General features: G+C 43.6%; 1 long non-coding RNA gene across 1 annotated transcript in view; it reads right to left on the reverse strand.

The window, feature by feature from the left end:
- The window catches only part of LOC141258120 (uncharacterized), a 56,823-nt gene extending 32,953 nt beyond the window's left edge, over window positions 1-23,870 (reverse strand). The window contains exon 1 of the long non-coding RNA XR_012318204.1: window positions 23,746-23,870. This is a non-coding gene — a long non-coding RNA (uncharacterized lncRNA). The remainder of the gene's footprint in view (window positions 1-23,745) is intronic.
- Window positions 23,871-27,884: the final 4,014 nt, after the last annotated feature.

Genomic DNA, 27,884 nt, shown 5'->3' on the forward strand with positions numbered 1-27,884 from the left:
GCATTCTCTTGATGAGCTTCAAGAGGAGAGAGGTGGTGATGGCTTTCCCGTGTGGGGTCCGGGGTCCCCTGTGGTCATGGGGACTTGCGTTCATCTGGTTCCCGGATCCCGGCATAGTGTGGAGGGTGATGAGTCTGACAGGCGGCGCAGCCATAATGGCGCCGAAGCTCACTCTGATGTTTCTGGAGCCTTAACTCTAACGGACTTGCAAAATCTCCATGTTCTGATTAAAGCTCTGCCTACTAGACAGGACCAAGATGACTTGATCTCTAGAGTGGAAGCTAAACAGGAACGAGCACTTAATACTATTAGAAGTGACCTAGAATCTCCATCTACAAGAACTGTGTCTTTTGAGGAGAACACTGCTTCCTTGTCAGAGAGTGTCCTAGCCCTTGAAAAAGACTTTTCTCAGTCACAATCCCACATACAGTCTCTCACAATGTTATTAGAGGACCAGGAGAACAGAGGAAGACAAATAACATCCGTCTTAAAGGGATCCCTGAGAGCATAATCGCTGAAAATCTACTACAATATGTAACTTCTATTTTCAACCAAGTTACTCAGAAACCCCCTGAGGCTACATATACAATTGATAGAATACACCAAGTCTCCCGCCAGGGCCCCTTGGATTCCATCAACCCTCGTAATGTCTTGTGCAGATTGCATTATTTTCATGATAAGGAGACTATACTAAGGCTTTGTGCCCACTATGCGTTTTTTAAGCGTTTACGCAGCGGCAATTCCGCTGCAGAAACGCTTAAAAAACGCTTGGTAGAAGGTCTGCCATGTTCCCCAATGATAATCCGCATGTGCTGTGCACATGTTGCGGAAACTTCCGCTGCGGATTATCATTGCGGAAAAATCCGCAGCACTACCAATTATTTTGCGTAAACGCGGCGTTTTCGCCGCCATTGACTTTAATCGGACCGCATGTAATCAGCATCACTGGATCTGTACATGCAGATTACATGCGTTTCAATGTGTGGATGGTACCCGGGTTTGGAGAAGAGGAGACTCTCCTCCGGACGCGGGTACCATAGTACCTGTAAAAAAAAGAATAAAATCAAAAATAAATATTATACTTACCTTCTGATGGCCCCCAGTGTCCTTGCCTCGGCTTGCCGACAGCTCGCGCTAGACTAGAAGGACCTGCGGAGATGTAATTTAGTCATGCGACGGGTCACGCGATCGCTGATGTCGGCAGGTCCTTTAATCTACCGGGAGCTGCCGGCAAGTCGAGACAAGGACACCAGGGGCCATCAGAAGGTAAGTATAATATTTATTTTTTACCATTCTTTCGGTCACACTATAGAAATCCATTGCATGGATTTATATAGTGTGACCAAGTTGTCAAGCACTTTCCAAGTGATGCTAAAATCGCTTGGAAAGCTCTTGACAACCGGCATGCGGAAATGCATGTGGAAAACGCTTCACTTCCGCTTGTCCCTGGCAGGAAAAACGCATGTAAATTCCACATGCATTTTTCCTCCAGGGAGATGCAAAAACGCTCAGGAAAAATCCGTAGCATTTCTGCATCATGGGCACTTAGCCTTAGGCACGCTTGGTCTTTTGGAAGAATTTTAATGGAGAGAGCTGAAATTCGTTTATTTCCTGACATTTCCAGTCTCACCCTTTTTATGAGGAGACAGCTCCCACCCTTCCTCCTTAAGATTAAAGACAGTGGGGCCACATACCGCTGGGGGCATCCCTTTCACCTTATTGTTAAGAAAAATGGCTTGCTTTATTTCTTGAAAAAAATAGAGGATCTTAATGGACTATTTAAATTTCTAGGAATCTCTCCTGTTTCTATCCCCAATTGGCTTGCCACAGACAGACACCTTCAACTTCCCCAAAGGAGGAAACGGAAAGATCTTCAGCACTCTACACCTACTCCGGATATCCAAGGATCCAAAGAAGACTCCTTGAGAGATGTGTCCCCCTATCGCTAGTGACTACCTAAGGCAGGACTCTTGGTGAACTATTGATCTGCTTCTTCTTTACAGGACTGTTTTGCCTTAGGTACCTCTTGCATAATTAGGGAGGGGTGCTTTGAGCTTGGGCCCCATTCCTGGGCAGCCCCCTACATTTGGACTTTTTATATCTTACCATCCTTGGGAGTTATGCCTATCCACCCCTTTTATAAGATGACCTCAATCTTACAGACCCTATTTAACCCTGGAGCGATTGGATCTTTGAATTTATCTGATGAGTACTATAGAACATACTCAAGATCCCTCAAGGCTTAATACCTCTTAATGTATAGTCATTTTTCTTATTACTGCTGCTTATATTATCTCTATAAGTTATTTCAAATTGTTGTTTTTGAAGATGCCCTGATTAATAGATATATCACTGCTGTCCAGTTACTCACTATTTTCTAATTACTAAGCCCATATCTCTCCACCGCTCTCTGTTAAGTAAGACACGCTCAGTCTGGATTTACACTTTTTATTCACAAAGCCTGTTTCACTAGATCTTGGAACCTCTCAGTTCTCATGTTTACTAAGATTTGTGCCTCCTTTTTTTTAGATGGAGGGATGTTTTGGATAGTTTTATTTGGTTAGATCATTGATTATACTTCATATCTATGCCTGGGTATGCATGGCTCCTTCCCATGGTTTTCTGCGTTTCCCCTATACCCTATAGTGTAGGGTACTCTTCCCTCCTGGACTTTTGCCTGGATCTAGCATTTCATATTGCTCTCTAAACCCCTTCCCCTTCTATCCCTTCTATCATTCGTGGGCAGCACGGTGGCTCAGTGGTTAGTACTGCATCCTTGCAGCACTGGGGTCCTGGGTTCATATCCCACCATGGACAACATCGGCAAGGAGTTTGTATGTTCTCCGTGGGTTTGCGTGGGTTTCCTCCCACACTCCAAAGACATACTGATAGGGAATGTAGATTGTGAGCCCCAAGGGGGACAGTGCCAATAATGTCTGTAAATTGTCTGAATTGTAAAGCACTGCGGAATATGTTGGCGCTATATAAATAAAAAGATTATTATTAATAAAGATTATTTCTCTCCTTTTCTTTTCCCATTGTGTTTTCCTGTTCCTCCCTTTATGATCTGACCCCTCTGTTTCTCCTCTCCCTCTTCTGAAGCCCCCTTTCTACCCATCATATATTTTACTCGTCAATTTGAAATATGTCTCAAGTAATACAAATAGATCTAAAGATCGGATCAATAAACATGAAGTGTCTACACAGTGTGGGGAAAAAATCCATCTTGACAAATCATTTGAGAAAGGCGCAAGTTCATGTTGCCTTTCTTCAGGAGACTCATATGTGTGCTGGGAAACCATTCAAACTCTCTAGCCACTGGTACCCACATGTATATCATAGTTATTCGCCTGATACCAAATCACGTGGCACTAGCCCTCTCATCTCTAACGCATTACCATGGGAGTTTTTGGAGTCTGGCAGCGATGAAGAGGGTAGAATGTTGCTGGTTAAGGGAAAAATTGCCTCTCATGTCTTCACCTTTGCCTCGCTTTACCTCCCGATTGTAGGTCAGATATCGGCTTTAGCGGAATTTTTGGACCTGGTAGACGAGTTCTCTGAGGGCACTTTGTTCTTGGGAGGTTATCTCAACGTGGCAATGGATCCGACTCTTAACACTTCTACTGGTATGTCTGCACTTTCCGCCTCAGCCTTACATAAGTGCAGAAAATTATTGCATGACCACCAGTTAATTGACTCCAGGAGATTATTACAACTGAATGACAAAGATTTTTCTTTTTACTCTTCAGTTCACAATTCTTACTCTAGATTGGACTACTTTTTCCTGAAACATCAGGATCTTGCACGCCTGCGACATGCGGACATAGATACCATTTCCTTTTCTGATCATGCCCTGATTACAGTATCTGTCTCTCTCCCTTTTCCAATCCCTCATCAATGGGAATGGAAATTAAACACATCCCTTCTGGATGACCCTATTAGTCTCTCAGGAGATCCTCTATCAGCATATTTTGCTCTTAATACCATGTGTGATTCGTCCCAAACAATGGTTCTGATGCACATAAATGTGTGATTAGAGGTATTCTTATAAAACAAGGAGCCAGATTGAAGAGGGAGAGAGAGATGGACATTTCCTCTGCCCTTTTGCAGTTGAAGGATCTTGAAATACGCCATAAAAGACTACCCTCAGATACTTTGAGAAAATCAGTCCTTAAAGTCCCTTCTGAATAAAAAAGCAAAGGGCCTTTTTGCCAGATGCAGATGCCATTTTTACGAGTTTGGGAATAAATGTAGTAATTCATTGGCAAGAGCCCTACGATAGCAAAGAGCCAAAACATATGTGTCAGAAATCGCCTCGACTCACGCTACTTCCCACCTTAGGTCCTCAACAGAAATTGCCTCCGTCTTACAGAAATATTATGCTTCTCTCTATAATATAGACATAAAAATCCCTTAACTATCTCTCCGGAGTTCAAGACCCGAATTAAAAACTACTTTAAATCTGCAAAATTTCCCAAGCTCAAACCTGACGATATTAAGATTCTTTGAAGAACCAATATCAGCACAGGAAATCACTCATGCGATCTCCTCTTCTAAAACCGGAAAAGCTCCTGGCCCTGATGGCTTTCCCTTACTCTACTATAAAAAAAAACTTAGAAAACATTTGATCCCACACATGATGTGATCTTTTAACTCCATGTTCAGAACACAGCCCCCCCCCCCTCAGAGCCCACATATCAGTAATCTACAAAAACGGGAAGGACCCCTTACAATGCTCCAGTTACAGATCTATCTCCCTTTTAAATGTAGACAAACATTTTTGCAAAAATACACGCCTCCAGACTATCTCCTTTTTTGCCAAATTCCGTTCACCCTGACAATGCTGGTTTTATAATGGGACGTGAAGAGCGAGATAACACCACCAAAGGTATCAACCTTATTTATAAGGCCAAATTGTCCAATATTCCCATGATGCTTCTTTCCACAGACGGGGAGAAAGCCTTCGACATGGTTAACTGGGTGTTTATTGAAGAGACTTTAAGGCACTTGGGTCTTGGTAATCAGATGCTTCAATGGATCTTGTCCCTATACTCGTCTCCTTCAGCCAGGGTTAGTATGAAAGAAATTCTTTCAAACTCTTTTAATATTTATAATGGAACACAACAGGGCTGCCCCCTCTCCTCAATAATTTTCATTTTAACACACGAGCCCTTCCTCAGACATATAAGAGCTAATGATGATATTGAAGGTATTAAAATCCATCAAAACTCACATAAAATTGCTGCCTACGCAGATAGATCTTCTCTTATCACCAAGCCTAGAATTTCCCTTCCCAGTTTAATGCGAGAATTCCAGTTATATTCACAGCTATCTAACTTCAAGATTAATTTTACAAAATCCAAAGCCTTAAATATTAATCTCCCAGAAACAAGCGTAAAAGACCTTACGGACTCCTTGAGTTTTAGATGGGCCCAGCGACATTTGAATTATTTCGCTATACGTCTCTCCACCAATCTCCAATCGTTCTACCAGGATAACTTCCCAGATGTGATCAATTCTATACAAGGAGATTGCGACAGGTGGTCTAAATCCACCTTCACATGGTTTGGTAGATGCCAGATTTTCAAAATGAATATTCTACCAAGAATTGTATACCTTATGCAAGACTTCCTATTAAATTGCCTGAAGTATTCTTTAAGACAATCTCATCCATACAGAGCGCATTAATATGGGCTAGGAGAGTCCCTAGACTTAAACGTTCAATTCTCTGCAGGTCCAAAGATAGAGGTGGTATTGCCCTCCCTGATTTTAAGTTATATTACTTAGCTGGTCACCTAACAAGAACAGTGGATTGGTTCAGAAATGGGCAAAGCAAAGCGTGGGTCCATATGGAACAACGTTTTAGTCCCATGCCTTTGCGTGCTCTTCCATGGTCTGCTAAGTCTATACCTAAATATCTGAAGTCACACCCCACAATAGGTCCTACATTAAATTGTTGTATTAAACAAGTAGTAAACAATGTTGCTATTCCCAATCACTCAGTACTTTTCCAAATATTGAGTCACACTGATTTTACACCTGGACACTCAGATCCCATCTTCAGGTCGTGGACTGAAGTATGGACAGATCGGGTGGAATCTTTCAGTGGCAATAGCGATTGGCCTTTCTTCAAGGTACTCATGAATCAAGTCGAGCTGGTTCCTCTGGGCTTCTGGAGATGTGTACAACTAAAGGACTTTTTTGACAAGCTTCCTTCTAAATCAAATTTGCAGCAAACTAAAACACAATTTGAGCTATTATGTCTGGGTTCGGGTCAAGTAAGACATACCTTGTCTAGGGCTTACTCCATACTGAATTACCCACTGTATCTGACTCGCCCCCTGGGCCGAGGGGCACCCGGAACCGGGCTTCTGGGGGTTGTAGTATCCGTGGCGGTGACCCGGTCCCGTGGCTCAGGGTGGTCAGGCCAATGGCGGTATTTTGTGGGTTTTAGGTTAATTGTCCGACTACGCCACCCGTGGATTGCGGTCAGTGCGGACCGCCGCTGCAAGGCCGACCGCTGGGGCTGATGGTGTATGCAGCTGAGGTAGTGTGACTCCCCACGGGAAGAGTGCAGCCCCAGGGCAGAGAATGTGGATGATGGGAGTGATGGTGCGCGGGCGTCCCAGCCCTAGTAGTGCTGGTGCGGCGATGAAGCACAGAGACGTGGGGTTGCAGTTCAAGTTCTTTACTCACAGTTCTTTATGTCCCAAGTCATTCCGCGGGCAATGACTGCCCAAGCCGTGCTGCGTCCACCAGGCAGGGGGCTCGGTCAACCCCCAGGCAATTCCAGAGTGTGTCACAGGACTCCCTTCTACTCCTTTCTCTGGACGTGCCCCACCAGTGACACTACGTCTGTCCAGCTCCCGCGGGCCTTCTCTTGGGAGGGCTTTGTGCTCACCTCCCTGACCCTATGTGGTATGCCTTTCTAGTAGGTGTAGTGAGGGGTCGCACCAAGATATGATCGCGACCGCCGGTCCTTGGCTGAGGATTAGTCGCCTCCACCAACTTGGGATCCGGTACCCTGTTCTGCCAACCCGTCACCCGCAATCTCCTGGGCCTTTGGGGTTCCTTCTGCCTTCGTGTCTCTGGGCCTCTCATGGTGTTCTGGTCCTTTCTTCCTTTCCTTTCTGTTCCTGTCTTTTCTGCCTGCTCTGGCCTCACAGGCTAGGCCTGCCTCCGGAGCAGAGCTCCACAGAGGCCCTGCTCTGTCACTTCCTCTCTCAGACTGAACACTGTTCTAAGATGGTGCTCACCTTATATACCTCCCTCTCTGTGTATGAGCCCAGGTGACTTGCAACCAATGGGCTCCTACCTATGCCCAGAGACCGTCCCCTCCTGCTCCTACATCTCCGGGTTTTCCTCCCCCCTCCCCACTCCAGCCAGGGACAGATTCTGTCGTGCCTGCATTTCTGTCTAATGGGAGCACCGTTGAACTGTCCCTCGGAAATGGGGTGTGTGTGATGCATGCAGCTAAACGAGCCCTGGTCCACACTCTATCCTTACCCGGGAGTGGAATATCACACCTCTGGCAGAGGTGCAATACCCCTGTAGCGGCCGAACCCTCGGGGCGCTACATATCAACCTCCTCCTTCATTCATCTTAAAATAGGAAAATAATCGAAATATTAAATTCTCCACTGAACAGAGATCTCGTATTTTCTCTCTCACCCACAAGTCCTCTATGAGCTCCAGATTCCAGGAGGCTGGATATAAGATCCTCTCCAGATGGTAGAGTACCTACACGTTTCCATGACCTTTTTCCTTCCGCTGACCCTGTTTGTTGGAGGTGTGGTGGGGCAGAGGGTTCATTCTTATACATTTTCTGGGAATGCAGTATACTCAGACCTTTTTGGTCTAAAGTGTCTGAGGTCATTCGTAAGGTTACTGGCTTTGTTGGAGACCTGGGGCCCACTCTCTTCCTCTTGCATCACTGCGAGACTTCATTGGCTCCATATAAGCGCTCCTTATTAAGATTCCTGGTTCTGGCAGCTAAAGCTTGTATCCCACTTCTTTGGAAGAAATCTTCCTGCCCCACCTTGTCGTGGATGGCAAAAGTGAATGAGATTTTGCACATGAAAGATTTGACCTCCTCTATCCATGATTCTTACACTAAATCCTGCAGTACATGGTATCAGTGGTTGGTCTTTCAGCAGACTCCTGAGTATCTGGATTTGCTTTGAACGTGAGGTTTCTGATCTGATCCTCCTGGTTCATCCATTCTATGTCATTTAGCTGGTGTTAATAATTACTGTTCCTAATAAAAAAAATTTCCGCTGGTGGGTTCTTCCACCCACCCCATCCTTCTTTCTTTTTCACCTACCTCCTTCTCCTCTTTCCTTCCCCGGACATCCCCTTCCCCCACTTCCTTTTCTCTCTCTACATACTTGAAAAATTAAGAGGAGTTCAGATTGTTTGTCAATTTACTCTACTAGTCTTTAATTAATTACTATAAAGTTGAGACTCATTAACGTTTAAAAAAAGCTTGGTAGAAGGTCTGCCATGTTCCCCAATGATAATCCGCATGTGCTGTGCACATGCTGCGGAAATTTCCACTGCGGATTATCATTGCGCGAAAATCCACAGCACTACCAATTATCTTGCAGAATCACAGCGTTTTCGCCGCCATTGACTTGCATTGAATCGCATGATATCTGCATCACTACATGTGCACATGCAGATATCATGCGGTTCAATGTGCGGATGGTACCCGGGTTTGGAGAAGAGGAGACTCTCCTCCAGACCGGGTACCATAGTACTTGCAAAAAAAAAAAAAGAATAAAATAAAAAATATACATTATACTTACCTTCTGATGGCCCCCGGTCTTCATAGTGATCCGTCCGGTGTCCCCGGCAGCTCGCGATGGTCTAAAAGGACCTGCCATGATGTAATTTAGTCATGTGACGGGTCACATGACTAAATGACGTCATGGAAGGTCCTTTTAGACCACCGAGAGATACCGGACAGATCGGATAAGGACATCGGGGGAAATCAGAAGGTAAGTATATTTATTTTTTACCATTCTTTTACGGTCACACTATATAAATCCATGCAACCGGCATGACCAAGTGTGACCAAGTTGTCAAGCATTTTCCAAGTGATGTTAAAATCGCTTGGAAAGCTCTTGACAACCCACATGCGGAAATGCATGTGAAAAACGCTTCACTTCCGCTTGTCCCTGGCAGGAAAAATGCATGTAAAATACGCATGCGATTTTTCTGCCAGGGAGATGCAGAAACGCTCAGGAAAAATCCGGAGTATTTCTGCATCGTGGGCACATAGCAAAAATCAACTGCAAGAACGTTAAGGCTATCATTTTGTCATTTGTCAAATCTGATTTTTCTCTTTAAATCTGCAAAAACACTAACGCATGCCCTCATCATCTCCTGCCTCGACTACTGCAACCTCCTGCTCTGGGACCTCCCTTCTAACACTCTCGCACCCCTCCAATCTACTGTATCTTAAACTCTGCTGCCTGATTAATCCACCTGTCCCCCTTCACTGGCTCCTCATTCCCCAAAGGCTCCAGGTCAAAACCCGAACCATGACATACAAATACAACTGCAACCTGTCTCCTCCATACATCTGTGACCTAGTCTCCCGATACCTGCACGCAAACTCCGATCCTCAAAAGATCTCCTTCTCTACTATACTCTTTATCTCCGCTTCCCACAATCACATACAAGATTTCTCCTGTGCATCCCTTCTACTCTGGAACTTCCTACCCCAAGATATCAGACTCTCACCCACTGTGGAAACCTTCAAAAGGAACCTGAAGACCTACCTCTTCTGACAAGGTTACAACCTGCAGTAACGCTCGTTTCACTATACTGCTGAACGACCAGATCTACCCTCACCTACTGTGTCCTCACCCATCCCTTGTAGACTGTGAACTCTCGCTGGCAGGGTACTCTCTCCTCCTGTACCAGTCGGTGACTGTATTGTTCATGATTATTGTACTTGTTTTTTATGTATACCCCTTTTCACATGTAAAATGCCATGGAATAAATGGGGGAGACTAAATCAGCAATATCCTTGCGCAGGGTTGGACACCAATAATGTCGGGAAATGAGGAGAGACGTTTTCTTCTGTCCGGCATCACTCACGCCCGGTTCCCGCCACCTCTGCTTCCTCCCAGGACCAGTACGTCAGGCAAGTCTCCTGGGAGTATGCTTAGGGCACACGTGCACCCCTCACTTCTTAAAGGAGCAGCACGCGCGCTTCTGAAATGTCCCCTGCCAATAGCTGGGAGACGTAAGATATTTAAGGCACCCACCACTATAGGGAGGTGATTTAGCAACATTAGTGATCAGTGTGTATATCTGCTACTTCGTTGTAAGGTCCCTGTACTCTCTGAATCTGATCCTGTCTGAACCTGTTCCTGAAACAGTCCTGCTTTTTACCTAGATCTGAGTCTGATCCACACCTGTACCGCTACTTTCACCTGGCCAGTCTGAACCACCACCTGTGATCCTGCACCCAAGTCCGCCCTGCTTTCCTGAACCTATTCTGTCCGTGCCCAATATTGTATCCATTCTGACTACCAACCGTACAGTCCTATACAGAACCTGCTCTGTTTAACTAGTCGTATATTATCCATTCCTCCTTTCAACCAGTTCCTGGCCGGCATGACTCTCCTAGTCCAGCCCTACTTCCCTGCTCCTATTGGGTCAGTTGCTGCAGCTCCAGGGTCAGTCCTGGGAGGAGCACCTGGCATCCACTGGGCTCAAGTCTAACCACACCATCAGGGGCTCTAGTGAAGAACCAGGTGGTCGCTTAGTTACGTCCCTCTAGGCCAGGGGTCTCAAACTCGGCTGGGTATATGGGCCGCAAATGGAAAAAATTTGAATTTAGGGGGCCGCATTTTTTGTTCAATGTGACATTTTTAGTGATACCATTTTTTTTTGTATACACCTTTTGAACATTTTTGCCGTGTTTATTTTTTTATAGCTTGGGTCCTTATGGATGTGGCGATAATAAACGTGTACTTTTTTGTGTTTACTTTAGTTTACATATAAAACAGCATTTTTAGTGCCCAATATTTTTTCATGCTTTATTTTTATTTTTTTGATTTTTACAATTTTGTTTCCCCCAATTGGCCACATACAGTAAAATTGTCTTACAATTAGCATCATATAGTAATAATGGCAAACATCTTGTAGTAATGTCCCCATCTTGTACTAATGTGCCCCAACCAGGTCCCCATCCTGTGGCTCTGTGCCCCATCCAGGTCCCCCTCTTGAGGCTATGTGCCCCATCCAGGTCCCCATCTTGTGGCTATGTGCCCCATCCAGGTCCCCATCCTGTGGCTATGTGCCCCATCCAGGTCCCCATCTTGTGGCTATGTGCCCCATCCAGGTCCCCTCTTGTGGCTATGTGCCCCCTGTGCTGTTCTTCACACACATAAAAAAAAAAAAGAAGATGATTCTCACTTGTCCTCCGTTCCCTCGGCGGCCTTCCTGCAGATGTGGCCCGCAGGCACCACAGAGTCCGACCCCTTGACGATCCCGACCTGGTCCAGGAGGAGCCGCCAACAGCAGCGCTGCATTGCCGCACACAGACTGTCTCCCAGCACAGCATTTCCAATGCCAGCCGCCGGCCAATCAGAGGCCAGCAGCTGACATCAGCGTACGGCAATGACGTCATACTCGCTGCGCCGACACGCAGATATCAGCTGCTGGCCTCTGATTGGTCAGCGGCTGTCATTGGAAATGCTGTGCTGGGAAACAGTCTCTGTGCGGCAATTCAGCGCTGCTGTCGGCGGCTCCTCCTGGACCAGGTCGGGATCATCAAGGGGTCTGTGCCTGCGGGCCGCGTGTTTGAGACCCCTGCTCTAGGCTCTCCCCAGTCCATGGCAAAGTGGTTCCACAACCACCAGCGTGACAACTTTAACGTTGTAAAAATCAGTCCCAATACTTTTCTCCATATAGTGTATCCCACCTATTCACTTTACCACACAACATAAAAGTTTGAAAAATTACAAATAATCTGCATTTCAAACATAATGAAATAGATTAAAAAAAAACACAAAGTGGACAGTCATAGAGATACTAAAAGTGCAGTCAGATGACTTGTGAATTGAGTTCTGCTTATGAGTATTATGCAGATGACGCCTGCACTGACATTCATCCTACTACTCTGGGGTGAAAAATCTTTTACCAAAACTACACACCATATGATATTTATAGCACCTGACTGGCAAGGACAGTTGGGATTTTAAACAGCTGCAAGAACTCTGCCCCTTCACATTGAAGCAAAGCTCTAGCTGAAATGCACACAAAGGCTGATTATGAGTGCCAAACGAGTACCCAAAAACTGTACAAAACTGTACTATTGTTAGCTAGTGTATGGCATAAGGAGGCTATTGTTCGCACCAAGCAGTACAAATGCATTGCTATAATGCAAATTGGATATGGTCCAATTACCTTTCCCTTAAAAATAAACCACCTAAATTGTATTCTCTATAATTCAACCCCCAGTCATTCTAAGGGTTCGCTCACACTAGTGTATAAATCGGACGAGTCACGAGTGCAATCCGATAAAAATAAATAAATAAATAAAAAATCGGATTGCACTCGGACCAATGAGAAAGTGCAGATCTGCGTATTTTTTTTCTCAACTGTATTAGGCATGAGGAAAAAAAATCACCGCATGCTGCAATTTCACTCCGTCAATATGGCATCCGATTGTTATGGTTACATTACAGTTCTGTAGCATAGGAAACTATAAATGGTCCTGTAAATTATTAATAGCTGCTGAGTAAAAAAACGGATTGCATACAGAAGGCACATGGATGACAAGTGAAAAAAAAAAGTCATCCCACTCTCTTGGATAAGAATCGAACTGATTATTTATATGCAAGTGTAAATAAACCGTAAAGGTTTCACTTACTTTTTTTTGCAACTTTATCTCTCTTATCTTACATGTATAGCATAAACATGTAACACAGGAAGTGCTGCCCCTCAATATTTGCATGAAATTGTTGCTGATGTCGACTGTCATACTTTTTTTTTTAACAAACAAAACACATTGATGTTGCACAATGATCCCAGTAACCACAAATTTCCAGTGACAATTGTTTGACTAAAAGATGAAGTTGAACTCGAGCAGACCTGGAAGCGTTTTAATCAGCCCTATATTATTCTTTAGGCTACATTCCCACAATGAGTATTTATGCTCCTATTATTTAAATGAGGTTACTTGGGGTTTTTTTCAGTGTGTTTTTATTGCATTTTTTTGATGCTGCAGCTTTTGTCTCTTTCTGGCATGTCATGTTTTCATTAAAGTTAATTTGTTTTTTTAATTATTCCTGTTATATGGCCTGGCCAAAACTTTATCGATACAGTCATGGGGGGATTACATGGTGGTGGCAGAGTCCTTATGCTGGGATGCATGAGTACTGCTGGTGTCAGGGATTTCATCGATAGTATCATAAATTCACAGATCTGCTGCTCTTTATTGAAAGAGACACTCTGTGCCCTTGGTAAATGTGCACTTTTCCAACAGGAAAATGATCCAAAACACTCATCAGTTGCATTTCTGAAGAGGAACAGGTGAAAAGTGATGCAGTGGCCATGTATGTCTCCTGATCTGAACCCAACTGAACACCTATAGGGAGTTCTGAAGACAATTTGAGCATTTATTTATTTTACTCACTTATATAGCACCATTAATTCCACAGCACTTTACAGACATAATCATCACTGTCCCCATAGGGAATCTAGATTGTGAGCCCCAATCAGTATGTCTTTGGAGGATGGGAGGAAACCGGAGAACCCGGAGGAAACCCACACAAACACAAGGAGAACATACAAACTCCTTGTAGATGTTGTCCTTAGTGGGATTTGAACCCAGGAATCCAGCGCTGCAAGGCTACAGTGCTAACCACTGAGCATCACTTTCCATCCAAAATCCAGGCTCTGAAAGAGGTCGTTCTTGAAGAATGGAAAAAGATAGATGCTGCAATGTCACCATCTTGTTAATTTAATGCCTAAAAGACTTGATGCATGGAGGTTATACAAAATATTAGCTGTAGTAGTTTGATATGAGATGTATTCATTTTTGCATCAACTAATTTGAGTAAAACTGAAGATTTTGTAATGAAAGTTATATTATTAACCTTCCGTTCATGTTATGGGTTAAAAAAAAAAACACTATGAAACTTGGTCTTGTCAAAATTTTGGAAATTGTTCTTGTGTTCAATGAGATATTGATTAAAGCGTCCTCTCTCCCCTGCAGCAGTGTCCCCAGCCACAAACATTATGCATAGGCTGTATAGAGAGTGTGATGCTGGGGGTGGAGTGGGAGGATTGTAGACAGAGTTACAAGGGGTGTACTCACTGCGCTGTCTTGTAGCCCAGCACAAGGGCTGATGGGAAATGTAGTCAGAAGTGAACAGGGGATTCTGAAGAGGAAGTGATGGCTGTGGTAACAGAGCTGATGCAAGAGCACAAAAAGTGTAGCAGAAACGCAGAAAATGTATATGGGGATCTTTAGGGACATTTATAGCAAAAATAGGAACAAAGTCAGGGGTAGTGAACAACCTCTTTAAGGTTTGTTTGATTGGTCAGAAATCTGCGTGTGACAACCTTTCTGAAGACAACCTAAAAACGTTAACATGTGCAAAGGAAGGAAATGTTGCCCAGATACTTAAACAAATAGTCTACAAATGGTTCCTTTCTGCATTTAGGACCTTTAAAATGCTAATAATGAGACACAATGACCAAATGTCCTCTGGGTATAATGACACCTCAATAGATGAGGATCATTGAAGATTAACGGCATAGATTGTATTATCTACACTTCCCAGGTAAGACAGAGTGTCTGGATGGGAGCAATGTTCTATACCAGTGGGATTCCCATTACCAGGACATCATATACAATAAAGTTTGGTGTGTTTTGTTTCTTAATTTCTCCTATAATAAAGGTTAAAAGGGAATCTGTCACCCCCTGGGAGATATCAGACCTCTACTATGGGAATACAGGTTATAGAAAAGTAAATTTATACATACCTATATGGCCTATAGTAGAGGTTTGATTGCAGAGAAAAGTGTTTTTATCACCTCTGTTTTCCACAGGCTTGGCGTCCGGGGACCGCTAACAAATCCCCGCCTAACTGTATATTATTCCCTGAAATCCCCACCTATATGCTTAGTTACCATATCCCCCCCCTCCCCTGTGCATCACAGGGCCATGCGACATACACTGTGCTCCCTGACTCCCCGGGCACACGCAAAGCGCCGCTCACATAGAGCACGCTTTGCTTCCTCCCGGCCCCAAATAATAAAACAGGTGGGGATTTCTTGGCGTCCCCCGGACGCCAAGCCTGTGGAACACAGAGGTGATAAAAATACTTTTCTCTGCAATTAAACCTCTAGTATGGGCCATACAGGTATGTATACATTTACTTTTCTATAACCTGTATGCCTATAGTAGAGGTCTGATATCTCCCAGGGGGGGCCCCCGTTTCCCTTTAATATACCCTATACCCTCACTTACAGTTGTGCTCAAAAGTTTACATACTCCAGCAGAATTTTTCCTTTCTTAGCCTTGTTTCAGAGAATATGAATGATATAAAAAAAAAATATTCTCCACTCATGGTTATTGGTTGGGTGAAGCCATTTATTGTCAAACTACTGTGTTTTCTCTTTTTAAATCTTATGGACAACCAAAAACATCCAAATGACCCTGATCAAAAGTTCACATACCCTGGTGATTTTGGCCTGATAACATGCGCAGAATTTGACACAAATGGGTTTGAATGGCTACTAAATGTAACATTCTCACTTGTGACCTGTTTGTTTGTAATCAGTGTGTGTGCATAAAAGCTGAGTGAGTTTCTGGGATCCAGACAGACTCTTGCATCTTTCATCCAGGCACTGACGTTTCTGGATTGTGGTCATGGGGAAAGCAAAAGAAGAAAAAAAGGTAGTTGAACTGTATAACACAGGAAAGGGATACAAGGGATACAAAAAAAAAAATCCAAGGAATTGATAATGCCAGTCAGCAGCATTGAAACTGTGATTAACAAATGGAAAACCATGAGCTCTAAAAACCCAACCACGGTCAAGTAGACCGGCCACAACTGCCAGGAAAATTGTTCGGGATTCAAAGAAAAACCCACAAAAAATATCAGCTGAAATTTAGGACTCTGAAAACTAGCGGTGTGGCTGTTTCAAGATGCACTTGAAGAAAAATGGGCTGCATGCCAAACAGCACAGAGACAAGCCTCAAAACTTTGGGAACAAGGTAATTTGGAGTAATGAGACCAAAATTAAACTTTTTGGCCACAATCATAAACGTTACATTTGGAGAGAGGTCAACAAGGCCTATGATGAAAGGAACACCATTCCTACAGTAAAGCACAGAGGTTGATCGCTGATGTTTTGGGGACGTGTGAGCTACAAGAGGCACAGGAAACTTGGTAAAAGTTGAAGGAAAGATGAATGCAGCACGTTATCACAAAATACTGAAGGAAAATTTGCACTCATCAGCCCAGAAGCAGCGAATGGGACGTACTTGGACGTTCCAACATGACAACGATCCAAAACACAAGGCCAATTAGACCTGTCATATTGGCTACAGCAGAACAAAGTGAAGGTTCTGGAGTGGCCATCTCAGTCTCCTGACCTCAATATCTTTGAGTCACTCTGGGGAGATCTCAAGCGCGCAATTAATGCTAGACAGCCCAGGAATTTACAGGAACTGGAGGCTTTTTGCTAAGAAGAAAGGACAGCTTTACCATCTGAGAAAATAAAGAACCTCATCCACAACTACCACAAAAGACTTCAAGCTGTCATTGATGTTAGAGGGGGCAATGCACGGTATTAAGAACTGGGGTATGTGAACTTTTGATCAGGGTCATTTGGATGTTTTTGGTTCTCATTAAATTTCAAAAGAGAAAACACAGTAGTTTGACAATAAATGGCTTCACCAAACCAATAACCATGAGTGGAGAAAAAGTTTTTTTGCTAGCATTCATATTCTTTGATACAAGGCCAAGAAAGGAACAATTCTGCCGGGGTATGTAAACTTTTGAGCACAGCTGTATATGTGTGACATACAGTTGCCTTAAAAATATTCCAATTTGCTCTGCAAAAACAGCAGGACCTTAAAGAGCTGCACCAACATGAAATACAACACTTTTGGCTGTCAGAATGCTGGGAGGCAAAAAGAAAAATAAAGCTCTGGAAAAAAATAGGGCTTCTACATGTGAATGTGGCATACGAAACACCTCAAATTAGTCATCTGCTAATTTTAACGATTTTAAAAGTGTAAATAAAATCTGCACATAGTGAGGAGCTATTATTTATCATCTATACTACCAGCTTTAGGGCTCGTTCAGATGAGCATATTATATGGACGTGTGCTGTCCATGTAAAAATCAGATAGCACACGGACCAATGTAATTGAATAGGGCTGTTCAGATGACAATCCATCATCCCATGTGAAAAAAAAATTGCATGATGCTAGCCCATTCAAATCTGTGTGCAGAAAAAAAAAAATCTTCAATTTTTATGGTTACTTTGCCAACATTAACAAACTATTTTAACATGTACATTTTAAAAAGGTAATGTATAAATACTGATGTTACATGGATGACAATACAGATGAAAACTGGACGATTTTTTTTTTATACACATCTGAAAAAGTCTTGTTAGCAACTCAGTAAAAATTAGAAAATCTGCAGCAACCCCTGAATTGCTTATTGATTTAACTCTGATTCAAGTGGAGGTTTTAATAACTTCATTCACATTTATTGTACAGCAATTTGTTGTGCATTTTGGATGCAGAATTTTCACTCAAAATCCACAATTATTTCCCTGTGGCTTTACCTGGCCTTATAAGTACAGGACAGGATAAAAAAAATTAGAGAATTCATAAATCTCCCCAGCACTACAGTTAAAATAAATGTAAGTTTTACTTCTATATTCAATATAAATACAATGAAGATCTCTGTGTTGACTGCTTATGTGTTTCAAGCAATTCATAGTCCTAAAGACTCATGCACGCACATAGGCGGATTATAATGAGGGCAATCCGGGCGACCGCCCGGGGCCCCTAGCCGGCAGGGGGCCCGCGGCTCCAGGCGGGGTGTCTAATGCCGGATTGCCCTCATTATATGTGCGGGCCGCCGCGGCACATAGCGGTAGCAGTGGCGGGAGGGGGGGCCCGGACCGCTCCCCCAGCAGCGGCCGCCGCTACTTCTTCATCGGCCGGGCCAGCACTGCAGCAGTTAACTTCCCTGTGCTGGCCCGGCCGCGTCACTGCTAGGAGACACGGCCCTGTGCGCGGCTGTGTCTCCTAGCTGTGACGTCACGCAGTGCGCCCCAGCCTGCAGTGCTGCACCGGAAAAGAGACAGAGCAGGCAGGAGGAATGGAGCCGGGGGATGGTGAGTGTGTGTATGTGTGTGTGGGCAGGTGTGTGTGTGTTTGTGGGCAGGTGTCTGTGTATATGTGTGTGGGCAGGTGTGTGTGTGTTTGTGGGCAGGTGTCTGTGTGGGCAGGTGTGTGTGTATATGTGTGTGTGTGTGTGTGGGCAGGTGTGTGTGTGTTTGTGGGCAGGTGTGTGTGTGGGCAGGTGTGTGTATATATGTGTGTGTGTGTGGGCAGGTGTGTGTGTGTGTGGGCAGGTGTGTGTGTGTGGGCAGGTGTGTGTGTGTGTTTGTGGGCAGGTGTGTGTGTGTGTGTAGGTGTGTGTGGGCAGGTGTCTGTGTGTTTGTGGGCAGGTGTCTGTGTGGGCAGGTGTGTGTGTGTGTGGGCAGGTGTGTGTGTGGGCTGGCAGGTGTGTGTGGGCAGGTGTGTGTGTGTGGGCAGGTGTGTGTGTGTGTGGGCAGGTGTGTGTGTGTGTGTATATATGTGTGTGTGTGGGCAGGTGTGTGTATATGTGTGTGTGTGTGTGTGTGTGGGCAGGTTAGAAAGTCTTGCCCTGTTGAACACTACACCTGACTTGAGGCCACCACATCTTGGTTGTCCAATGTTCTTGCTTCTCTAGGGCTCTTCTCAGATATTCATAATACCAGCTCCCCAGAATACCAAAGCTAGGGTGGCTGACCGCAAGCCCTGGTGGTGGTCATAACTGCGGCCACCCAGGGGCAATACTCCATAACAACAATCCCCTGAGGTGGTGTAGGATGTAAGGACCTATTCACACTACATTCAGCGCTGCATTCAGGTCTTTACACAAGGCTTACAACTGAATCCCTGAAATTCAGGATTGTGCTGTCTGAAATGAGACATCTGAAAGCAGAGCAAATGGAGCCTAAAGATTCAGACTTTAGCCTCGGTTTGCCTTTGTTCAAATCAATGGCTATGTCAAGGCCCATCTGAATGCCATTTTTCAGGGATTTAGATAGAAGCCTGGAGAGAGGAGATGAATGCATTGCAAAATTCAGTGTGAATAGGCCCTTATATCTGGAGTCTTGATATTGATGCCACATGCATTTTACTTGTTCTTAACTTAAAAAAAAAAAATACACACACACAAATTATACACACGCACACACACTATACATACACACACACTATACATACACACACATACATTATACACACACAATACACACACACAGATGTGTGTGTGGGCAGGTGTGTGTGGGCAGGTGTGTGTGATGTCTGTCTGTTTGTGTGTGTGTGTGTGTGTGTGTGTGTGTGTGTGGGCAGATGTCATTGTGTGATGTCTGTATGTATTTTTGTGTTTCAAATGTGTTTATGCGTGTCTGTATATGTTTGTGTGTGTGTATGACTGCATGCGGCCTCCTGCTGAGTATAGTTGGCGCCGTGCGGCCTCCTGATGTCTCTGGGGGGGGGGGGCACCGTGCGGCCCCCCGCTGTGTATAGATGGCTACGTGCGGCCCCCCGCTGTGTATAGATGGCTACGTGCGGCCCCCCGCTGTGTATAGATGGCTACGTGCGGCCCCCCGCTGAGTATAGATGTCGCCGTGTGGCCTCCTGCTGTGTACAGATGGCTACGTGCGGTCTCCCGCTGAGTATAGATGCCGCTGTGTGGCCTCCTGCTGTCTCTGGGGGGAGCGCCGTGCGGCATCTATACTCAGCAGGAGGCCGCACGTAGCCATCTATAGACGTATACTCAGCAGGAGGCCGCACCTAGCCATCTATACGGTGCCATCTATACACAGCGGGAGGCCGCACGGCGCCATCTATACACAGCGGGAGGCCGCACGGCGCCATCTATACACAGCGGGAGTCTCAGTGCTTTGCAACAGCAGTCAATAAATTCTGCTTGACTAATTCTGAGCACCATAAAGTCTGGTTCGCTTCTAACCTGCTGTCTTCATTTTCAGCTTGCTGAATTCTAACTCATTTACTGTCATTCGAGACGATGCCTTTGCTGGTCTCTTTCACCTTGAATACCTGTAAGTGCTCCACTTAATGTCATATTTTTGATTCTGTTCTTCTTCATCTTTTGGCATGTGCAATTGTATGAGCAAGTATTCATATGAATTTATGACCTACTTAAACCTTGGAGGACCTTAAATTTTATTCAATCAATTTTTTTTCCGGTTTAAAACTATGGGACATATATGTGCCTTGGTCCTCAAAGGGTTTTTAAAGGGGCTGCAAACATAAATACGAAAAAAAAATAATTCAATTAGTGCTTTTTGTGTTCATTTAATTTTTATTTGAAGTCCATTTTTTTTTTATATACCTTGAAATTAAGCCCTACCCCATGGAATGAAGCCCTACCTACATAACATCTGAGAGCTACATGGATCCCGCTTGTGAGGTGCCTGTCCGTCACTACTATTCAGTTTTAGGGTCCACTCACTAAGCCATATATTCTCTCATGCAAGAGAATAGGGCCAATTATGCTAATGACACTCGGCTCAAACTCTGTCAGAGCTTCAACTGAGTGTGATCCGATTCTCTCGCAGCACAGATATGGAGAAGATGGAGAACTTAATTTCTCCATCTTCTCCATAGTCTCTGTGAGTGTTCATCGGACTGCACTTGGATGACATCCGAGTGCAGTCCAATGTTTTACGTGCACCCGTAGACTTGTATGGGTGCACATGGTCCGAATATTGAATAAGATTATTTTCTCATGCCAATAATCGCAGATCTGCACTGTCCCATAGTATAACATAGGGCCGAGTCCTATCCGATAAAACATAACATAGCATCCGGCCGTGTTATACGACAGTGTGAGCGAGCCCTTAGAGTCAAGGAATATTTACATGCAGATGATGATATTACTCTCCAAGTGTATATTTTTTTAGGCGAGTTCATCGTAAATGCTTTGCCTTTTTGACATGTGATCAACTAAAGAACAAGAAAGATTTAGGACCTCCCCTATACAGAAACGGAAAATAGTTTGGAGGACTTGCATGTCCTTTTTTATTTATTATGAGAAAATCATAAAAGATCCCGTTTTTTAACCATGCTGTGACTTTCTGCTGAGGGAGAGGGAGAGAGCTGCCCTATTCAGAGTCTGTAATAAGACCTGCTGACAAAAGTGTTGAAGATACAGTCTAATGTGAATTAACAATGAAAATAAGTTAATTTCACAAATGGCTTGTATTTTTTTTAATACAAACTTTTTTGTCTTTACAGCTCCTTTAAAGGGAATCTGTCATCAGGTTTTTGCCACCTAATCTGAGAGCAGCATAATGTAGGGTTAGAGGCACTGATTCCAGTAATGTGTCACTTACTGGGCTGCTTAGTGTTGTTTTGATAAAATCATTGATTTGTCAGAAGGTAATTATCACTAGATGACTAGTAAGTTCTGTAGGACCCCACCCCCATCACTGATCAGTAGATTTCTGTGTACACTGAGCATGGGCAGAAAGCTGCCAATCAGTGGTGTGGGCGGGGCTATACAAAGCGCAGCATTCAGAGAGCTGCTAGATCTGCAGCAGATAAAACGGTGATTTTCTCAAAATGACAACAAGCAGCTGAAAAAGTGACACATCGCTGGAATCAGGGTATCTGCCCCTATATTGTGCTGCTCTCAGATGGGGCAGCACAATTAATATTGTGCCAAATTAATTTCCCGTGAACTATCACATGATCTATCACAGGGGATCATGTGACATGTCACGTGATAAATCAGGTGTGTGTGTGTGGGGGGGCCCGCGCCTTCTAAACTGCCCGGGGCCCTTGCTACTCTTAATCCACCCCTGTGCACGCACACATATTCTGAGTTAAACTGAAGAATATGCATTTCAACAAATCATTGACATGTTGTTTCAAAAGTTCAAAGATCCAATAGTATAAAATATATGAATCACTTGTTCTACAAAAAAAACAAACAACATATGCTTGCCTTTCCCTGCTCCCGCATCAGAACTGCTGCTCCAGTCCTAGCGGCAGCACTAACAGTAGTGGGGGCAGAGTCTCCTTCAACGCTTTAATTGACTGTGTTTGACAGCGTTGAAAGTTTTAGAAAAAGTCCTGCTGACTAGCCAATTATACGTGGTCTAACCAATCCTATAAACGTAGAAGTTTAGAAGCAACTGTTATATGTTCAAGGAACTTTCAAAAACATATTTATAGGGGCCAATTCAGTTCCCAAAAAACTCATCAAATAAAAAAAAAATACTTCATTAAATACCTTTGTTAAAAATGAACTTCCATAATGTTCTCAATTATAGACATGCTCATTAAATATGTGACACTAATCAAAGAAACTACAAAGATAAGGATAAAACAATGGCACATATCAGGCCACGGTTTTGGGGTAGGTTGTGAGGGGAGGGAACCCCAATCCTTTCCCTAATATTGCCCCATAAATGACCCTTTCTATCAGCGGAGATTGGCACCCTATATAAGCACGCAAGTTATGGCACCCCCGCAAACACTTGTATCACCCTGGCAAGCCCTAGGTTTCCCTTGATACTGCCACCCCTCACAAGAGGCAAAAATACCAAGTTAAATCACCAATTTCACAAATTCTATAAGGACAAAATAAGCCAAAAATAAAGTGACAGTGCTTAGAATATTGATTTTAACATGGACTTAAACTGTTATGGTTATGTTATGAGTTGTGGTATGGAAAAAAAAACAACAACAAACAAACACAAAATCCGATTAAAGTGTCAGTGCCTCTGATAAGGTGCTAGTAGTACTAATTGTGACAAACAAAATACCTCTTTGCTTATCATCAGCATGCGGATATTAAGTTCAATTACCCATAATTGGTTCCAGCTTGTCACAGAAAATATAGATTCCATATAGCTACCATATCACCGCGACCTCAATGAGTTTCCCTATTCCTGTACATGATTCATCAGGAGGATTTTAGGAGGTAACCTTTTGGGAGGTATAGGGTCAGATCTGGTTTTATAGAGACATGAAGTCCATTTCTCAGGAGGGTACCTAGGTATTAATAAAGTATTTTGTTTTATTGAATTAGGTGTTTTTTTCTGTTAGTCACATTTGATACTCTCTGCTACATTTTTCATAGTGTTAGTCCATTTTAGTTCCCAGGTACCTTTGAGGCGGTGGACAGACGCAACACATGCAGGAATTGGCTAACAAACATGCAATCCTCACATGTGTTCCATCCATCTCCCGCCGAAAAACATGCAGCTGCTGGGAGGCAAACATGTTAGACGAGCACATCGAAAATACTAGGATAAGACCAAGCATGCTCGGATAACACTATCAGAGCACGTCTGCTCAACACTAATTACTACAGAAAAAACGCTTCAGAAGTGAAATCATTTTTGGAAATAATACCCCTCAAGGCATTTATCAAGGGGTGTAGTGACTATTTTGACCCACCTTTGGAAGTGCATTGAGGTGAAGGGTGCATTGCTGGAAAAGGGGAAAAAAAACACACTTTAAATCTCTTAGTTTGCGAGTGTGAACGAGCTGCGTGTGTCCGGAGCGTAAGTGCGAACGAAAGTAAGTGTGTGACTTGTTTTTCAGTGACTTTGGATTCAGGGAGTTTGGAAGGGAGGACTTTGGACTGAATTGCTGTCTGTATTTCATTAATTCTTTACTTTTCTTTTTACATGACATTCTGTCTATTGCAATCCCCATTAGGAAATGAGCTCCATTATTGACAATGCTATCCAGTGTACATCTTGCCACATGTATGTATTCCTTGAACAGTCGGTCTGGGTTGCTTACTGCTGCGCGAGATGTGTTCACTTTGTGCGTTTGGAAGCCCAGATACTGGATCTAAATGAGCAGCTGGCAACACTGAGATCCATTGACAACATGGAAAGGAGTCTGCTGCTCACTGAGCAGCAGCTCACTGGGGTAGATGTGGGGGAGGGTGGTAGTCGGGATCTGCAGAACAGTGAGGTCACTAGTTGGGTGACAGTTAGAAGGGGTGGTAGAGGGAAGAGTGCCAGGGAGGCTAGTCCTGATCTGGCACACCCCAATAAGTTTGCAAAGTTGGCAGATGAGGGGAGTGTCGGTACAGGGGTAGCACTACTGCAGCAAGGCATGTCCCCTGAAAGCCGGAGGACTGTCAGCTCCAGTAAAGAGGGAAATAGGAGAGTAGGGCAGGCCAGGCAGGTGCTGGTAGTGGGGGACTCAATTATTAGGGGAACAGATAGGGCAATCTGTCACAAAGACAGGGATCATCGAACAGTGTGCTGCCTACCTGGCGCTCGAGTCCGGCACATCGCTGATCGGGTTGACAGATTACTGGGAGGGGCTGGTGAGGACCCAGCGGTCATGGTGCACATTGGCACAAATGACAAAGTTAAAGGTAGGTGGAAGGTCCTTAAAGATGATTTCAAGGAATTAGGCTGTAAGCTGAAAGCAAGGACCTCGAAGGTGGTATTCTCTGAAATACTAACGGTACTACGTGCCACGCCAGAGAGGCAACGGGAGATTAGTGAGATAAATAAGTGGCTCAAGAACTGGTGTAGGAAGGAGGGATTTGGGTTCCTGGAGAACTGGGCCGACTTCTCAGTTGGCTACAGACTCTACGCTAGGGACCGGCTGCACCTTAATGGGGAGGGTGCAGCTGTGCTGGGGGAGAAAATGGCTAGAAGGTTGGAGGAGTGTTTAAACTAGGGATTGGGGCGGAGGGTATTCATTAAATAGGTGGGGAAGATAGTGCAGATAGTGACCTGGGCACAAATAAAGAAGTTGGGGGTGGGGTTAGAACAGTCAATAAAGTAAGAAGGAATAGAGGTACAGAGAGATACATAAAATGCATGTACACTAATGCCAGAAGCCTCACCAACAAAATGGAGGAATTAGAATTAATTTTGTTGGAAAATAATTATGACATGGTAGGGATATCTGAGACGTGGCTGGACGAGAGCCATGACTGGGCAGTTAACTTACAGGGCTATAGTCTGTTCAGAAATGACCGTACAAACAAGCGAGGGGGGTGTTCATATGTAAAATCATCCTTAAAACCTGTCTTGCGGGAGGATATATGTGAATCTAATGAAAATGTAGAGTCCATGTGGGTGGAGATAAGGGGAGGGGGAAAAATATTAAATTACTGATAGGGCTTTGTTATAAGTCTCCAAAAATAATGGAAGTAGCGGAGAATATCCTCGTAAAGCAAATAGATGAAGCAGCGACTCAAGGAGAAGTCATTATTATGGGAGACTTCAACTACCCTGAAATACATTGGGGGACAGAAACATGTAGTTCAAGCAAAGGTAATAGGTTTTGACAACTATGAGAGGACAATTACCTAATATTAACCAATACAATAGGCCAGACCGCATATCAAATATACGAGTTGGGGGTCACTTGGGTAATAGTGATCACAAAATAATACGTTTTCATGTAACCTTTAATAAGATGTGTAGTAGAGGGGTTACAAGGACACTAAACTTCAGGAAGGCAAATTTCCAACGGTTAAGAGATGATCTTAGTGCAATAAACTGGGACGATATCCTGAGACATAAAGCTACACAAAGCAAATGGGAGACATTTATTAACATCCTGAATAGGACCTGTGCACAATATATACCCTTTGGGAATAAACATGCTAGAAATAGGAGGAAACCAATATGGCTAAATAGAGCTGTAAGGGGCGCAATAAGAGACAAAAAGAAAGCATTTAGAGAACTAAAGCAAGTAGGTAGTGATGAGGCATTAAATAAATATAGAAAATTAAATAAATTATGTAAAAAACAAATCAAGGCAATGATTGAGGCAGAGAGAATCATTGCCAGAGAAAGTAAAAATAACCCCAAAATATTCTTTAACTACATAAATAGTAAAAAACTAAAAAATGATAGTGTTGGCCCCCTTAAAAATAGTCTGGGTGAAATGGTGGATGAGGATGAGGAAAAAGCCAATATGCTAAATGATTTTTTTTCAACAGTATTTACACAAGAAAATCGCATGACAGAAAACATGATTAGTGATAACAAAAATTCTCCATTAAATGTCACTTGCTTAATCCAGCAGGAAGTACGGCGGCGTCTAAAAATCACTGAAGTTGACAAATCCCCGGGCCCGGAGGGGATACACCCGCGAATACTGCAGGAATTAAGTAATGTCATAGATAGACCATTATTTTTAATCTTTAAAGATTCCATAATAACAGGGTCTGTACCACAGGACTGGCGTATAGCAAATGTGGTGCCAATATTCAAAAAGGGGACAAAAACTGAACTTGGAAATTATAGGCCGGTAAGCTTAACCTCTACTGTGGGTAAAATCCTTCGAGGGTTTCCTAAGAGATGCTATAATAGAGTATCTGAAGAAGAATAACCTCATGACCCAATATCAACATGGGTTTACGAGGGACCGTTCCTGTCAAACTAATCTGATCAGTTTTTATGAGGAGGCAAGTTCTGGACTGGACCAAGGAAATGCAGTGGATGTTGTATATATGGACTTTTCAAAAGCTTTTGATACGGTTCCACTCAAAAGGTTGATACATAAAATGAGAACAATGGGGATACGTTTAGTGGCCAGTGTCAGGCTGCTGCTGCAAAGGCAAATAAAATAATGGGATGCATTAAAAGAGGCATAGATGCTCATGAGGAGAACATAATTTTACCTCTATACAAGTCATTAGTGCGACCACACTTAGAATACTGTGTACAGTTCTGGTCTCCGGTGTAAAAGAAAGACATAGCTGAACTAGAGCGGGTGCAGAGAAGAGCGACCAAGGTTATTAGAGGACTGGGGGGTCTGCAATACCAAGACAGGTTATTACACTTGGGTTATTTACTGTGGAAAAAAGAAGGCTTAGGGGTGATCTTATTACTATGTACAAGTATATGAGGAGACAGTACAAAGACTTTTCTACTGATCTTTTTACTCTGAGGCCTGAGACGGGGACAAGGGGGCATCTTCTACGTCTGGAGGAAAGAAGGTTTAATCCTAATCACAGACGGGGATTCTTTACTGTAAGAGCAGTGAGACTATGGAACGCTCTGCCGCATGATGTTGTAATGAGTCATTCACTGCTAAAATTTAAGAAGGGCATGGATGCCTTTCTTGAAAAGTATAATATTACAGGTTATAAATACTAGATTCCTTGATAGGGCGTTGATCCAGGGAACTAGTCTGATTGTCGTATGGAGTCGGCAAGGAATTTTTTTCCCCAATGTGGAGCTTAGTGTTTGCCACATGTTTTTTTTTTTTGCCTTCCTCTGGATCAACATGTTAGGCTATGGGTTGAACTAGATGGACTTAGTCTTCCTTCAACGTTAAAAAACTATGTTACTATGTTACAAAGTGTCTTCAAGAAATTAACGTGTGGTAGAAGACAAGGTTAACATTTCAATATTTTTTTCCTAATTAGGTTTTATTTTTTTCTATATTGTCTGTGTGTTATTACTGACATAACTTTATTCCGTGGGACAATACTATTAGCAAGATACCAAATTTATTGTGTCATATTTGTTTGCTAAATATTTTCACATACGAGTGCTATACCTCGTACCTGTGATAGTCTATTGGGCCATTCATCGTGGAGACAT

Source organism: Phyllobates terribilis, unplaced genomic scaffold (assembly GCF_046119375.1).
Source record: "Phyllobates terribilis strain yellow unplaced genomic scaffold, ASM4611937v1 Scaffold_3__8_contigs__length_932513732, whole genome shotgun sequence".
NCBI lineage: Eukaryota > Metazoa > Chordata > Amphibia > Anura > Dendrobatidae > Phyllobates > Phyllobates terribilis.